General features: G+C 38.5%; 1 pseudogene; it reads right to left on the reverse strand.

The window, feature by feature from the left end:
* Nucleotides 1-11,455: 11,455 nt before the first annotated feature.
* Nucleotides 11,456-16,557, reverse strand: LOC106571834 (zinc finger protein 664-like; annotated as a pseudogene).
* Nucleotides 16,558-18,804: the final 2,247 nt, after the last annotated feature.

Below are 18,804 nucleotides of genomic sequence, written 5' to 3' on the forward strand. Positions count from 1 at the left end.
GTAGTATATCTGGTAATGAGGAAACCACTAGTTATGGATGTAGTATATCCTGCTAATGAGGAAACCACTAGTTATGGATGTAGTATATCTGGTCATGAGGAAACCACTAGTTATGGATGTAGTATATCCTGTCATGAGGAAACCACTAGTTATGGATGTAGTATATCTGGTCATGAGGAAACCACTAGTTATGGATGTAGTATATCTGGTCATGAGGAAACCACTAGTTATGGATGTAGTATATCTGGTAATGAGGAAACCACTGGTTATGGATGTAGTATATCTGGTAATGAGGAAACCGCTAGTTATGGATGTAGTATATCTGGTAATGAGGAAACCACTAGTTATGGATGTAGTATATCTGGTAATGAGGAAACCACTAGTTATGGATGTAGTATATCTGGTAATGAGGAAACCACTAGTTATGGGTGTAGTATATCTGGTAATGAGGAAACCACTAGTTATGGATGAAGTATATCTGGTCATGAGGAAACCACTAGTTATGGATGTACTATATCTGGTAATGAGGAAACCACTAGTTATGGATGTAGTATATCTGGTAATGAGGAAACCACTAGTTATGGATGTAGTATATCTGGTAATGAGGAAACCACTAGTTATGGATGTAGTATATCTGGTAATGAGGAAACCACTAGTTATGGATGTAGTATATCTGGTAATGAGGAAACCACTAGTTATGGATATAGTATATCTGCTAATGAGGAAGCCACTAGTTATGGATGTAGTATATCTGGTAATGAGGAAACCACTAGTTATGGATGTAGTATATCTGCTAATGAGGAAACCACTAGTTATGGATGTAGTATATCTGCTCATGAGGAAGCCACTAGTTATGGATGTAGTATATCTTGTAATGAGGAAACCACTAGTTATGGATGTAGTATATCTGCTAATGAGGAAACCACTAGTTATGGATGTAGTATATCTGGTCATGAGGAAACCACTAGTTATGGATGTAGTATATCCTGTCATGAGGAAACCACTAGTTATGGATGTAGTATATCTGGTAATGAGGAAACCACTAGTTATGGATGTAGTATATCTGCTCATGAGGAAACCACTAGTTATGGATATAGTATATCTGCTAATGAGGAAGCCACTAGTTATGGATGTAGTATATCTGCTAATGAGGAAACCACTAGTTATGGATGTAGTATATCTGCTAATGAGGAAACCACTAGTTATGGATGTAGTATATCTGGTCATGAGGAAACCACTAGTTATGGATGTAGTATATCCTGTAATGAGGAAACCACTAGTTATGGATGTAGTATATCTGGTAATTAGGAAACCACTAGTTATGGATGTAGTATATCTGGTCATGAGGAAACCACTAGTTATGGATGTAGTATATCTGGTAATGAGGAAACCACTAGTTATGGATGTAGTATATCTGGTAATGAGGAAACCGCTAGTTATGGATGTAGTATATCTGGTAATGAGGAAACCACTAGTTATGGATGTAGTATATCTGGTAATGAGGAAACCACTAGTTATGGGTGTAGTATATCTGCTAATGAGGAAACCACTAGTTATGGATGTAGTATATCTGGTAATGAGGAAACCACTAGTTATGGGTGTAGTATATCTGCTAATGAGGAAACCACTAGTTATGGATGTAGTATATCTGGTAATGAGGAAACCACTAGTTATGGATGTAGTATATCCTGTAATGAGGAAACCACTAGTTATGGATGTAGTATATCTGCTAATGAGGAAACCACTAGTTATGGATGCAGTATATCTGGTAATGAGGAAACCACTAGTTATGGATGTAGTATATCTGCATGGAGCAAAAATGGTGAGAAAAGATTTTGGTTTTTCACAATGTATTCTGAATATTACAAAGAAAGATCAGGAGTGCTACTCAAGGAAACATTAAGCTCTGTTGTCTATTCACTAATTCACCACAGTGGGGAAACTTACAGGCTGCCAGCAAAAACAGCCTCCATTTCCAGGTTGCTTATGAGTACATTTCACACTACTTTGGATTATAATTGTTAGGCTCATTTGAATGTCCTGCTTAATATAATATGTGTTGTCGCAAATCAACTGCTTTATACTTTTTTTTAAAAACACTTCAACCAGTAAAATGCTCTTTGACTAGCTTTGCTACCAGTCTGTCAATGAGCGTTTGTAAAATAAATGTACTCAAATTGGCCCATAACTTCACCTAACAATAACGTAGACCTACTGTAGGACCCATAACTTCACCTAACAACAACATAGACCTACTGTAGGACCCATAACTTCCCCTAACAACAAAGACCTACTGTAGGACCCATAACTTCACCTAACAATAACATAGACCTAGGACTATAAATAATTTAATATTTCAGGTGGAACATGGAAATTAAAATGTCTTTGTCATGACATTTCATAACCTGATCACCAGATCATTTTGTGAATAATCCCACTAGGCTACTCTGTAATGGGTTGTCGTTCTAAATGTCCTGAATAAAGGAAATAGCTCTGTGTGATGAACAATAGCCTATCCATCAAGGAACAGTTCTCTACACATTATGAGCTAAGTAGGGATGTTGGATCCAACGTGGAGCGTATCTCTGTGTCCAAACAGACTAACGAGACCCTACTGTAAATCAAGCAGACAATAACACATTATAAACACCAATTTGTTAGGGATGTTGGATCCAATGTGGAGCACGGCATAACTGTCTTTACCAGAGTAATGAATGAAGAAGCACTTTGGTTGTTGTTGCATGTCATGATGTTTGCCATGTGACTGTCATTCAGAAAATGATTTCCTGGATCAGCTGATGATAGTTGAACATGTGACTGTAACTAAACAGCTAAAGTATTAAGAATTGTGTAATTATTGAAGAACCGCGTTAATGACAGTATCCATTTGGGTGTTGTCAATAAAGTTAAGGTGACTCTCGGTTAGAACCATTGGATTTAGCAAACTCTGAAATGATTTAGGATTTCTGTTCCCATGAAAACTGTTTTTCCAGCGTAACATAAGGAGACACTAAATGTTACGTAGGTAGAGTGCATTTCAAAGATCTGAATACAGAAAACCGTCCTAACATGACAATAACCTAAACCACAAGGCCAAATCTACACTGGAGGAGCTTACCAAGATGACATTGAATGTTCCTGAGTGGCCTAGTTACAGTTTGGACTTAAATCGTCTTGAAAGTCTATGGCAAGACTTGAAAATGGTTTGTGTCCCTGTTTTATAAGATAGTACTCACTGTATTTACTGGTGTTAATCAGATCAATGTCCCTGTTTTATTAGATAGTACTCACTGTATTTACTGGTGTTAATCAATTCTCCAGTCTTCTCTTCTTCGTCCTCCTCTAATCAAATCAAATCAAATCAAATGTATTTATATAGCCCTTCGTACATCAGCTGATATCTCAAAGTGCTGTACAGAAACCCAGCCTAAAACCCCAAACAACAAGCAATGCATGTGAAAGAAGCACAGTGGCTAGGAAAAACTCCCTAGAAAGGCCAAAACCTAGGAAGAAACCTAGAGAGGAACCAGGCTATGAAGGGGTGGCCAGTCCTCTTCTGGCTGTGCCGGGTGGATATTATAACAGAACATGGTCAAGATGTTAAAATGTTCATAAATGACCAGCATGGTCAAATAATAGTAATCATAGTAGTTGTCGAGGGTGCAACAAGCATGTCCGGTGAACAGGTCAGGGTTCCATAGCCGCAGGCAGAACAGTTGAAACTGGAGCAGCAGCATGGCCAGGTGGACTGGGGACAGCAAGGAGTCATCATGCCAGGTAGTCCTGAGGCATGGTCCTAGGGCTCAGGTCCTCTGAGAGAAAGAAAGAAAGAAAGAGAGAAAGAGAGAGAATTAGAGAGAGCATATTTAAATTCACACAGGACACACAGGACACCGGATAAGACAAGAGAAATACTCCAGATGTAACAGACTGACCCTAGCCCCCCGACACATAAACTACTGCAGCATAAATACTGGAGGCTGAGACAGGAGGGATCAGAAGACACTGTGGCCCCATCCGATGATACCCCCGGACAGGGCCAAACAGGCAGGATATAACCCCACCCACTTTGCCAAAGCACAGCCCCCACACCACTAGAGGGATGTCTCCAACCACCAACTTACCGTCCTAAGACAAGGCCGAGTATGAATGTGACAGACTCCACTCCAAAAACGGCATCTTCCTCCTTTTCTTTCACAGTAACATCCTCCTCTTTCACTCTGAAAGTGTCTTTCTCTGTAACGTCTTTCTCTTCTTCTTTCACTGTAACAGCCTCACCCTCTACTTCTTGTTTTACTGTGACATCCTCCTCTTCCTTCTCCTCTTTCACGACAACGTTCAGCCACACTCCCTCTTTCTCCGTCCAGCAGACCTCCTCTTCTTTAACAGGAGGAGTAGCTTAGTGAACTCATGGTCGGGGATAATAGCTTTTTAGCATTAGCGACTAGACTAGTGCTAACTTAACCAGCCAGCTAGTTGACTTACAATGTAAATATGAAAATAAATGGGGTAGCTAGTTGTTTCCACATAACTACGTTTAAAGTATAGTGGCAAATACAACACGAAATTGTCTAAAGAACTTGAATGTTCCGACTTTGTTGGCTAGCGAGCTACCGAGGTGGCTGCAGTTGTTGAAGAAGCGTTCCGTCCACTAGATTATACGTCACACTAGAAACATCGCCTGAAAGACACATATCGCCATCTGCTGTCTGGGGGAGGAAACGCATTTGAGGAGGGAAAACTATTTTTATTCTTCATTGAATTATAATATTATAAAGCAGTTTAGGGAAACGTTTTTTTCTCTCCATTAAATATTAATATTATATCAACACGTATAAAGAGCAACAAGTGTTGTTTGATTAGTTCAGATTTTTATGAGAATTTAAAACAAACTCTACATCTACTCCACATCTGTATTTCTGATTCAGTCAAATAACTAGATATCAAAATAAGCAGCTAGTTAGATACCCTTGATAAAGATGAGCTAAAATTACTGTATAAAATAAATAAATAAACTTGACCCACTACCAGGATATTTTAGCCCACAACCTGGTTACCTCTCTGCTAGGAGGCTGAAACTTGGCCATAAGTGGATCTTCCAGCAAGACACATCAACATCCACAAAGAAATGGTCAATTGGGCACAAAGTCAACATTTTCTATGGCCATCTCAGTCTTCGGAACTTGAACTCCATTGAAAACCTGTGGTTTGAATTGAACAGGGCAGTCCGTAAGACAGACTAAATCAATCAAGGACATGGAGAAATTCTGTATGGAGGAAGGGTCTAAGGTCCCACCCAATGTGTTCTCTAATCTCATAAAACATTTCAGTGTCGTTATCCTCCCAAGGGGAGAGTGCTGGAGTACTGAAAACATGGGTGGCAATAATTCAGACCCCTACCTTTTGAGAATTACATGTTACACTAAATCTCTTTCTCTGAGCAATTGTATTAGTATAAAATAATATAATTTCCCTTTATTTTTTTGTTACATACAATATAGCTCAGTATTTTAATTCTTGATTTTATAGAGTCGTTTTTGCTTATCTTTATCAAGGGTGTCAACAATTTTGTCCCCCACTGTACCTCCATACTGCTGCTACATGGTGTAACAATACATCATGTAGATGTATATAATGAACAGACTAGGTCTATACTGCTCCTACATGGTGTAACAATACATCATGTAGATGTATATAATGAACAGACTAGGTCTATACTGCTCCTACATGGTGTAACAATACATCATGTAGATGTATATAATGAACAGACGAGGTCTATACTGCTCCTACACGGTGTAACAATACATCATGTAGATGTATATAATGAACAGACTAGTCTTCACTTTAGTCAGTCATGATGCAGTGAATGTTTTAATATGGGAACAGTCAGGATGTAGTGAATGTTTTAATAATACTGATGGGAACAGTCATGATGTAGTGAATGTTTTAATATGGGAACAGTCATTATGTAGTGAGTGTTTTAATATGGGAACAGTCATGATGTAGTGAATGTTTTAATAATACTGATGGGAACAGCCATGATGTAGTGAGTGTTTTAATATGGGAACAGCCATGATGTAGTGAATGTTTTGATAATACTGATGGGAACAGCCATGATGTAGTGAATGTTTTAATAATACTGATGGGAACAGCCATGATGTAGTGAATGTTTTAATATGGGAACAGTCATGATGTAGTGAATGTTTTAATAATACTGATGGGAACAGTCATGATGCAGTGAATGTTTTAATATGGGAACAGTCATGATGTAGTGAATGTTTTAATATTGGGAACAGTCATGATGTAGTGAATGTTTTAATATGGGAACAGTCATGATGTAGTGAATGTTTTAATAATACTGATGGGAACAGTCATGATGTAGTGAGTGTTTTAATACTGGAACAGTCATGATGTAGTGAATGTTTTAATAATACTGATGGGAACAGTCATGATGTAGTGAGTGTTTTAATACTGGAACAGTCATGATGTAGTGAATGTTTTAATAATACTGATGGGAACAGTCATGATGTAGTGAGTGTTTTAATACTGGAACAGTCATGATGTAGTGAATGTTTTAATAATACTGATGGGAACAGCCATGATGTAGTGAGTGTTTTAATACTGGAACAGTCATGATGTAGTGAATGTTTTAATAATACTGATGGGAACAGTCATGATGTAGTGAATGTTTTAATATGGGAACAGTCATAATGTAGTGAATGTTTTAATATGGAAACAGTCAGGATGTAGTGAATGTTTTAATAATACTGATGGGAACAGCCAGGATGTAGTGAATGTTTTAATATGGGAACAGTCAGGATGTAGTGAATGTTTTAATATGGAAACAGTCATGATGTAGTGAATGTTTTAATATGGGAACAGCCATGATGTAGTGAATGTTTTAATATGGGAACAGTCATGATGTAGTGAGTGTTTTAATAATATGGGAACAGCCATGATGTAGTGAATGTTTTAATACTGATGGGAACAGTCATGATGTAGTGAATGTTTTAATATGGGAACAGTCATGATGTAGTGAATGTTTTAATATGGGAACAGTCAGGATGTAGTGGGTGTTTTAATAATACTGATGGGAACAGTCATGATGTAGTGAATGTTTTAATAATACTGATGGGAACAGTCATGATGTAGTGAATGTTTTAATAATACTGATGGGAACAGTCAGGATGTAGTGGGTGTTTTAATAATACTGATGGGAACAGTCATGATGTAGTGAATGTTTTAATAATACTGATGGGAACAGTCATGATGTAGTGAATGTTTTAATAATACTGATGGGAACAGTCATGATGTAGTGAGTGTTTTAATATGGGAACAGCCATGATGTAGTGAATGTTTTAATATGGGAACAGTCAGGATGTAGTGAATGTTTTAATATGGGAACAGTCATGATGTAGTGAATGTTTTAATATGGGAACAGCCATGATGTAGTGAATGTTTTAATATGGGAACAGTCATGATGTAGTGAGTGTTTTAATAATACTGATGGGAACAGCCAGGATGTAGTGAATGTTTTAATATGGGAACAGTCAGGATGTAGTGAATGTTTTAATATGGGAACAGTCATGATGTAGTGAATGTTTTAATATGGGAACAGCCATGATGTAGTGAATGTTTTAATATGGGAACAGTCATGATGTAGTGAGTGTTTTAATAATACTGATGGGAACAGTCATGATGTAGTGAATGTTTTAATATGGGAACAGTCATGATGTAGTGAATGTTTTAATTATACTGATGGGAACAGCCAGGATGTAGTGAATGTTTTAATAATACTGATGGGAACAGTCATGATGTAGTGAATGTTTTAATAATACTGATGGGAACAGTCATGATGTAGTGAATGTTTTAATATGGGAACAGTCATAATGTAGTGAATGTTTTAATATGGGAACAGTCAGGATGTAGTGGGTGTTTTAATAATACTGATGGGAACAGTCATGATGTAGTGAATGTTTTAATAATACTGATGGGAACAGTCATGATGTAGTGAATGTTTTAATAATACTGATAGGAACAGTCATGATGTAGTGAATGTTTTAATATATGGGAACAGCCATGATGTAGTGAATGTTTTAATATGGGAACAGTCATGATGTAGTGAATGTTTTAATAATACTGATGGGAACAGTCATGATGTAGTGAATGTTTTAATATATATGGGAACAGCCATGATGTAGTGAATGTTTTAATTATGATGGGAACAGCCATGATGTAGTGAATGTTTTAATAATACTGATGGAACAGTCATGATGTAGTGAATGTTTTAATATGGGAACAGTCATGATGTAGTGAATGTTTTAATAATACTGATGGGAACAGTCATGACGTAGTGAGTGTTTTAATATGGGAACAGCCATGATGTAGTGAATGTTTTAATATGGGAACAGTCAGGATGTAGTGAGTGTTTTAATAATACTGATGGGAACAGTCTAGATATAGTGAATGTTTTAATATGGGAACAGTCATGATGTAGTGCGTGTTTTAATAATACTGATGGGAACAGCCATGATGTAGTCAATGTTTTAATTATACTGATGGGAACAGCCAGGATGTAGTGAATGTTTTAATAATACTGATGGGAACAGTCATGATGTAGTGAATGTTTTAACATGGGAACAGTCAGGATGTAGTGAATGTTTTAATAATACTGATGGGAACAGTCATGATGTAGTGAGTGTTTTAATATGGGAACAGCCAGAATGTAGTGAATGTTTTAATAATACTGATGGGAACAGTCATGATGTAGTGAGTGTTTTAATATGGGAACAGCCATGATGTAGTGAATGTTTTAATATACTGATGGGAACAGTCATGATGTAGTGAGTGTTTTAATAACATGGGAACAGCCTAGATGTAGTGAATGTTTTAATAATACTGATGGGAACAGTCAGGATGTAGTGAATGTTTTAATAATACTGATGGGAACAGCCATGATGTAGTGAATGTTTTAATATGGGAACAGCCATGATGTAGTGAATGTTTTAATAATACTGATGGGAACAGCCATGATGTAGTGAATGTTTTAATAATACTGATGGGAACAGTCATGATGTAGTGAATGTTTTAATATGGGAACAGTCATGATGTAGTGAATGTTTTAATATGGGAACAGTCATGATGTAGTGAATGTTTTAATATGGGAACAGTCAGGATGTAGTGAATGTTTCATGTCAACAAAGTAATCACATTTTCATATTAATTTAGCTTGATGAATACTAATTATCTAAATGAAACAAAATGACTAAATTCAAGAGGTTTCAAGTTTAGACTCAAGAAATGCTCATACCATACAATGCCTTCGGAAAGTATTCAGACCCCTTGACTTTTTACAGATTTTGTTACGTTATTCTAAAATTGATTAAAATTGTTTTTTTCCTCTTCAATCTACACACAATACCCCATAATGAAAAAGCAAAAACTGGCTTTTAGAAATCTTTGCAAATGTATAAAAATAAAAAAAAACATGGAAATACGACATTTACATAAGTATTCAGACCCTTTACTCATTACTTTGTTTAAGCACATTTGGCAGCAATTACACCCTCCAGTCTTCTTGGGTATGACACAACAAGCTTGGCACACCTGAATTTGGGGAGTTTCTCCCATTCTTCTCTGCAGATCCTCTCAAGCTCTGTCAGGTTGGATGGGGAGCTTTGCTGCACAGCTATTTTAAGGTCTCTCCAGAGATGTTCGATCAGGTTTCAGTCCAGGCTGTGGCTAGGCCACTCAAGGACATTGAGACTTGTCCCGAAGCCACTCCTGCGTTGTCTTGGCTCTGCGTTTAGGATCATTGTCCTGTTGAAGGGGAACCTTCGCCCCAGTCTGAGGTCCTGAGCACTCTGGAGCAGGTTTTCATCAATGATCTCTCTGTACTTTGCTCCGTTCATCTTTCCCTCGATCTTGACAAGTCTCCCAGTCCCTGCCTCTGAAAAACATCCCCACAGCATGATGCTGCCACCACCATGCTTCACCGTAGGGATGGTGCCTGGTTTCCTCTAGACGTTACGCTTGGCATTCAGGCCAAAGAGTTCAACCTTGGTTCCATCAGACCAGGGAATCTTGTTTCTCATGGTCAGAGTCCTTTAGGTGCCTTTTGGCAAACTCCAAGCGGGCTGTCATGTGCCTTTTACTAAGGAGTGGCTTCCGTCTGGCCACTCTACCATAAAGGCCTGATAGGAGAACCTTCCAGAAGGGCAAACCAATCTACACAGAGGAACTCAGGGAGGTGACTTCTTGGTCACCTCCCTGACCAAGGCCCTTCTCCCCCGATTGCTCAGTTTGGCCAGACGACCAGCTCTAGGAAGAGTCTTGGTGGATCCAAAGTTCTTCCATTTAAGAATGATGGAGGCCACCGTGTTCTTGGGGACCATCAATGCTGCAGAAATGTTTTGGTACCCTTCCCCATATCCTGTCTTGGAAACCTACGGATAATTCCTTCGACCTCATGGCTTGGTTTTTGCTCGGACATGCACTGTCAACTGTGGGACCTTACATAGACAGGTGTGTGCCTTTCCAAATCATGTCCAATCAATTGAATTTAAAACAAGTGGACTCCAAATCAAGTTGCAGAAACATCTCAAGGACGATCAATGGAAACAGGATTCAACTGAGCTCAATTTCAAGTCTCATAGTAAAGGGTCTGAATACTTATGTAAATAAGGTTTCTGTTTTTAGTATTTGCAAAAGTATCTAAAAACATGTTATTGCCTTGTCATTATGGGGTATTGTGATGTCTTTATGGGGTATTGTGATGTCATTATGGGGTATTGTGACGTCATTATGGGGTATTGTGTGTAGATTGAGGAGTTAAAAAAACGACTTAATCCATTTTAGAATAAGGCTGTAACGTAACAACATGTGGAAAAAGGAATTTGAATAATTTCTGAATGCACTGTGTATACATACATACATACATACATACATACATACATACATACATACATACATACATACATACATACATACATACATACACACACATATACATACACACACGTAGGAAGGAAGAACAGTACTGGCTCTGGAGCAGCATGTGTACAAGCTGTGTCTGTTTGGATTCTGGAGTCGCAAGGGCAACAGGCCTGCCTGCTCCGCTTGGAGATGAGGAGGGAAGAGCAGACAGGCCGAGTACAGACATTTAAAAAAAACACAAGAAGATCAAGATAGCAGTGGCAGCTGTACAAATAACTAATTCAAAGTGCTTTGACCTTTTCAAACAGGGCAGAAAGTTAACACTATATGATGCCCCGTCTCCTTACTAATTCAGCCACCTACTGAGATAACTAGCAAGTTAAACTTGGCGTTTATGCAGAATTATGAGTTTTTCATGCAGGATAAATATGTAAAACTCGTCAGAAAAAATCTGTCTGCGTTTTGTACCTGTAGAGCTAAGATGCTTGTTATTGTGATTTCTGCATCAGACTTTGTGGAGCTACTTGGTGCTGTTCTCCTGTAGACTACTTTTATCAGCTAAAATGACAGATTCACTTTAAAACAAAACATTAGGAACGGTAGCTGGCTACATTCTTTCTATTATAAAAAGTTTAGAAATATGATGATGGCCATGCATCGTTTAAAAAAAAAAGACCTTGATTTTCATTGCAAACTAATTTACTTGTGTGGCTGCCAGCCAAATAGCGTTGAATTTCTGTTTGTCATCTGATGAAAATTAAGCTATTTTCTGGACAAATGTGTTGCACTAATGTATTTTCTGTGAAGGTAAAGCTTTAGTGACACTTAAGTGATCAGGCTATTGAACCAAAAAAACACTGATGACTTTCATTATATTACGTGACCCCCGTCAATACACATCTGAACTCAGCTGCTCTCGCTTTCTGTTGTTATTTACAAACAAACACATGACTGGTTCAACTGTTCTGGGGAACTACGGTTAGCTTCATAATGTAAAATAATGTGACAGGTGAACTGAAGATCGCCATCTGCTTTATCTCCTAATGTATTGCACAAGTTGACTACAGGTATTTACTGAAGTGGCTACAAATATTATAATGTATTGAAAAACCATCCCGTGGTGGCTATTTCCAAATACCCCGGTATACAGTCTTTATTGTATACCGCTAGGGCTTCTCTCCAGAGTGTATTCTCTTGATGTTTGTTCAGGCTCCCAAACTGGGTAAAACTCTTTCCACACTGGGAGCAGTGGTAAGGGGTCTCTCCAGTGTGTGTTCTCTCGTGCCTTTTCAGGTACTTTAAACAACTAAAACTCTTTCCACACTGGGAGCAGTAATTGTAAGTCCTCTCCTGTCTTGTGTGTATTCTCTCATGCCCTTTGAGGGTCTGTGAATGGGTAAAACGCTTTCCACACTGGGAACATTGGAAAGGTTTTTCTCCTGTGTGCGTCCTCTCATGTTCTTTTAGGTGCCCTAACCTGGTAAAACGCTTTCCACAGTGGGAGCAGTGGTAAGGCTTCTCTCCCGTATGCATTCTTTCATGTAATTTCAAGGAACCTAAATGAGGAAAAAACGGTTCCACACTCAGCGCAATGGTAAGGCTTCGCTCCAGAGTGTATTCTCTTATGTATGCTCAGGTTTCCTAACTGGGTAAAACTCCTTCCACATTGGGAGCAGTGGTAAGGCTTCTCTCCTGTATGTATTCTTTTGTGTATCTTCAGGGACGCTAAACGAGAGAAAGCCTTTCCACACTGAGAGCATTGGTAAGGGGTCTCTCCAGTGTGTGTTCTCTCATGCCGTTTTAGGTCCTTTAACCAACTAAAACGCTTTCCACACTGAGAGCAGTAGTAGTAAGTTCTCTCCTCTCCTGTGTGTATTCTCTCATGCCCTTTTAGGTTCCGTGAATAGGTAAAACTCTTTCCACACTGGGAATATTGGAAAGGCTTTTCTCCTGTGTATTTCCTCTCATGCTCTTTTAGGTTCCCTAACTTGATATAACACTTTACACAGTGGGAGCAGTGGAAAGGCTTCTCTCCTGTATGTATTCTTTCGTGTATTTTCAGGAACCTTAAATGGGCAAAACCCTCTCCACACTTGGTGCATTGGTGAGGCTTCGCTCCAGAGTGTATTCTCTTATGTATGTTCAGGGTTCCTAACTGGGTAAAACTCTTTCCACATTAGGAGCAGTCGTAAGGCTTCTCTCCTGTATGTATTCTTTTATGTTTTTTCAGGGATGCTAAACGGGAAAAAACTTTTCCACACTGGGAGCAGTGGTGTCGTCTTGCTGTTTTGGACGCCTCTGCCTCTGGTTCCTCTGAGTTTGGTCTCTCTCCTGCCAAAGACAAAGAGGGTATTTAGTTTAACAGAGAGATCAAAACTGATAACACTGTCTTCCTGTTAGGTTTTAAATCACAATCAGATCCTCAACCTGAGACAAATTTTGATCCTAAAATCTTTCATCCTTAAAAATAAACTTGGTTCAGTAAAGAGGCGCATGAACATCAAAACTGTGATTACATGTAGAAGCCAGACAACATAGTTTAAACGAAGCCTTTAAAACTGATAGATGAATCTTTCTCCAAGCAACCGGGGGAGAGTGAGAGGTCAATTACATACAACAGTGAACCAATCTGTGAGTAAAGCAACGCTGAGACTCGAACCCAACAAGCCATGGATTCCCTCAGAGGAAAAGACAAAGAACAACTTGGAGATGCAAATGAGAGCAACAAACAGCTAAAGGATATCCAGGAAAGCATAGCTAAAATACTCTCAATGCTACAACACCAAAAGAAACAAACTGTAGCAATCTGTTGTTAAAAGGGTGGATTTGTTAGAAAGGAAAGTGGAATCTGTCAGATGTGCACGGCGGGTGCGTGGACAAATAAGACAACAAAATTGGCATCACAATACCCCATAATGACATCACAATACCCCATAATCACATCACAATACCCCATCTGGAAACAAAGGTGCAAACTTTAGAAGATGAGCTGGATCAGCTAGAAAACAGATTGAGACAAAACATGAGAATATTGTCCCTACCGGAAAATTAGGTAAAAAAAGAGACCTTTCCAGTTCCATTATCAAGCTGATATTGGAGGAGCTTGACGTGGCTGTATCACCGGAGGATCTGGAGCAATGTAGATAACAATAGTCAAAGATGCCCAATGCCACTGAACCGGCGTTAAGCAGAAAAACGCTAAATACCCTTCAGATGTGGAATTATCAGAACAAAGTCAACATTCTGAGAGCGGGGGGGCGGGATCCGTTCAACTGTTGTTTTATTCTTATTTATATAAAAGTTCATAGAAGCTTTTAAAATTGTAATTAAATCACATTGTTGTTTCTAATTACTGCTTTTCTATCTTTTAAAATCATAACCGGTTTAGCATGTATTCCTTTTCTGAGAGCTGCGAGACATTTGCCAGGTTTATTTTCTTTACTTATCATAATATATGCCATTTAACAGACACTTATATCCAAAGCAACTTACAATCATTATCTGATTAAATTGCTTTAGAAATGGGAACAAGACAGGGATGTCCTCTCTCCCCCTTCCTGTTTGCACATAACAGGTGTCAGTATTTTTAAACATGAATATAAACTAAATTTACTGATATACAGTACATGACCAATATTGAAAACTCAATGCCCCCCTGCTAAAAATATTTTGGGAACAAGACAGGGATGTCCCCTCTCCCCCTTCCTGTTTGCACATAACAGGTGTCAGTATTTTTAAACATGAATATAAACTAAATTTACTGATATACAGTACATGACCAATATTGAAAACTCAATGCCCCCCTGCTAAAAATATTTTCAGAATCCTCTAAAATCTCAGGACATAAAATTAACATGGAAAAAACTAAATAATGACAATAGGAAAAATAAAGAATAACTGATGATCTACAGCCTAGATCTCCTTTAATATATACATATATATATAACATGATAGCAGACCTAATAACTGATGATCTACAGTCTAGATCTCCTTTAATATATAAATATATATAACATGATAGCAGACCTAATAACTGATGATCTACAGTCTAGATCTCCTTTAATATATAAATATATATAACATGGTAGCAGACCTAATAACTGATGATCTACAGTCTAGATCTCCTTTAATATATAAATATATATAACATGATAGCAGACCTAATAACTGATGATCTACAGTCTAGATCTCCTTTAATATATAAATATATATAACATGGTAGCAGACCTAATAACTGATGATCTACAGTCTAGATCTCCTTTAATATATAAATATATATAACATGATAGCAGACCTAATAACTGATGATCTACAGTCTAGATCTCCTTTAATATATAACATGGTAGCAGACCTAATAACTGATGATCTACAGTCTAGATCTCCTTTAATATATAAATATATATAACATGATAGCAGACCTAATAACTGATGATCTACAGTCTAGATCTCCTTTAATATATACATATATATAACATGGTAGCAGACCTAATAACTGATGATCTACAGCCTAGATCTCCTTTAATATATAAATATATATAACATGATAGCAGACCTAATAACTGATGATCAACAGTCTAGATCTCCTTTAATATATAAATATATATAACATGGTAGCAGACCTAATAACTGATAATCTACAGTCTAGATCTCCTTTAATATATAAATATATATAACATGATAGCAGACCTAATAACTGATGATCTACAGTCTAGATCTCCTTTAATATACACTACCGGTCAAAAGTTTTAGAACACTAGAAAAGTTTTAGAACACTATAACACTAGAATATTTCTTAATGCGTTTGAGCCAATCAGTTGTGTTGTGACAAAGTAGGGTTGGTATACAGAAGATAGCCCTATTTGCTGAAAGACCAAGTCCATATTACGGCACAAACAGCTCAAATAAGCAAAGAGAAATGACAGTCCATCATTACATTAAGACATGAAGGTCAGTCAATCCGGGAAATGTGCAGTCGCAAAAACCATCAAGCACTATGAAACTGGCCCTCATGAGGACTGCCACAGGAAAGGAAGACCCAGAGTTACCTCTGCGGCAGAGGATAAGTTCATTAGAGTTAACTGCACCTCAGATTGCATCCAAAATATATCCTTCACAGAGTTCAAGTATCAGACACATCTCAACATCAACTGTTCAGAGGAGACTGTGTGAATCAGGCCTTCATGGTCGAATTGCTGCAAAGAAACCACTACTAAAGGACACCAATAATAATAAGAGACTTTCTTGGGCCAAGAAACACAAGAAATGGACATTAGACCAGGGAAATTTGTCCTTTGGTCTGATGAGTCCAAATCTAACTGCCGTGTCTTTGTGAGACGCAGAGTATGTGAACGGATGATCTCCGCGTGTGTGGTTCCCACCGTGAAGCATGGAGGAGATGTGATGGTGTGGGGGTGCTTTGTTGGTGACACTGTCTGTGATTTATTTAGATTTCGAGGCACACTTAACCAGCATGGCTACCACAACATTCTGCAGCGATACGCCATCCCACCTGGTTTGTGCTTAGTGGGACTATCATTTGTTTTTCAACAGGACAATGACCCAAAACACACCTCCAGGCTGTGTAACGGCTATTTGACCATGGAGAGTGATGGAGTGCTGCATCAGTTGACCTGGCCTCCACAACCACCCGACCTCAACCCAATTGAGATGGTTTGTGATGAGTTGGACCACAGAGTGAAGGAAAAGCAGCTAACAAGTGCTCAGCATATGTGGGAACTTCTTCAAGACTGTTGGAAAATCATTCCAGCTGAAGCTGGTTGAGAGAATGCCAAGAGTGTGCAAAGCTGTCATCAAGGCAAAGGATGGCTACTTTGAAGAACCTAAAATATATTTGATTTGTTTAACACTTTTTTGGTTACTACATGATTCCATATGTGTTATTTCATAGTTTTGATGTCTTCACTATTATTCTACAATTTAGAAAATAGTAAAAATAAAGAAAAACCCTTGAATGAGTAGTTGTGTCCAAACTTTTGACTGGTACTGTATAGTTAAATGCACTAAAGAGGAACAATGGGTACAGATTGAAGATGCACTCACTCATCCACAGAATAATTGTACGTATCTATTTTCAAAGGATAAAATATAGAACATTAACAGCTTCATACTTAAGAACACTAGAACAATGTGGAATAAAATTGAACGTTTCTACAAGAATCAATATGAATTCCTAAAAACACAACCTTCTGGAACAATCCATCTATAGCTTTCAGGATTCACCCATAAATTGGTCCACAAGGAAAACTAAAGGCATAGAAACCGGAAATTACTTGGCAACAGGAAATACATTTATTTCGGTGACAGAGCTATAGAGCAACTTTGGACTAAAGTAGATACACTACATGACCAAAAATATGTGGACACCTGCTTGTCGAACAACTTATTCCAAAATCATGGTCATTAAAATGGAGTTGGTCCCCCCTTTGCTGGTATAATAGCCTCCACTCTTCTGGGAAGGCTTTCCACTAAATGTTGGAACATTGCTGTGCTTCCATTCAGCCACAAGAGCATTAGTGAGGTCGGGTACTGATGTTGGGCGATTAGGCCTGGCTCGCAGTTGGCGTACCAATCCATCCCAAAGGTGTTCGATGGGGTTGAGGTCGGGGCTCTGTGCAGGCCAGTCAAGTTCTTCTACACCGATCTCGACAAACCATTTTTTTTATAGACCTCGCTTTGTGCACAGGGGCATTGTCATGCTGAAACAGGAAAGGGTCTTCCCCAAATTGTTGCCACAAAGTTGGAAGCACAGAATCGTCTAGAATGTCATTGTATGCTGTAGCGTTTACACCACTCCAGCTGACGCTTGGCATTGCGCATGGTGATCTTAGGCTTGTATGTGGCTGCCATGGTAACCCATTTCATTTAGATCCTGACAAAAAGTTATTGTGATGACGTTGCTTCCAGAGGCAGTTTGGAACTCGTAGTGAGTGTTGAAACCGAGGACAGACGATTTGTACTCGTTACGCGCTTCAGCACATGGCGGTCCCGTTCTATGAGCTTGTGTGGCCCACCACTGAGCGGTTGTTGCTCCTAGATGTTACCACTTCACAATAACAGCACTTACAGTTGGTTGGGGAAGCTCTAGCAAGGCAGAAATTCAACAAACTGACTTATTGGAATGATGGCATCCTATGACGGTGCCACGTTGAAAGTCACTGAGCGCTTCAGTAAGGCTATTCAACTGCCAATGTTTGTCTATGGAGATTACATGGCTGTGTGCTCGATTTTATACACCTGTCGGCAACAGGTGTGGCTGAAATAGCCGAATCCCCTAATTTGAAGGGGTGTCCACATACTTTTGTATAGATAGTGTATGTCATGACTGTAAACAACTTGCTTTAACAATTCAACATTTGCTAAACAGCACCATGTTAGACTACTGCAGCCTCACTCTAGCAACGATATCAAAGTCCTTTTTGAGAACGCGAAAATGAAAAGTGTGCGTCAAACGGTTTTCTTGGAATGATTTGTAGCCATGTCTCGACTATCTGTGCATGAGAGTCCATCCAACTCAGTTTCCCTACCAGAAAAAATACGTGATTCCGTAAAGTCAATTTGCGCACGCGATTTCAGGAAGAAACTGAAGAGCAAATGGACTGACCGCGGTTTGCGACTGTCTGCTCACTTGACCGCAGTTAATATTGGCCTAGGAATTGCCCTCCAGTTTAATACAATGTAATTGCAGTATTGAATGAGGGCTAGTCCATTCTGTGAGACATCTAAGTTGTGATTTTGCTGCAAATCCATTGTTAAAGTTTTGTTGTTGGCCAGCTTGTTGATGGTATTCACATCTTACAGTGTAGCTTTATCAATTCCTACATTAAAAAACGGCATTTAAGCTCAGAACTT

The sequence above is a fragment of the Salmo salar genome, chromosome ssa12 (genome assembly GCF_905237065.1).
Source record: "Salmo salar chromosome ssa12, Ssal_v3.1, whole genome shotgun sequence".
In the NCBI taxonomy this organism is placed as follows: Eukaryota; Metazoa; Chordata; class Actinopteri; order Salmoniformes; family Salmonidae; genus Salmo; species Salmo salar.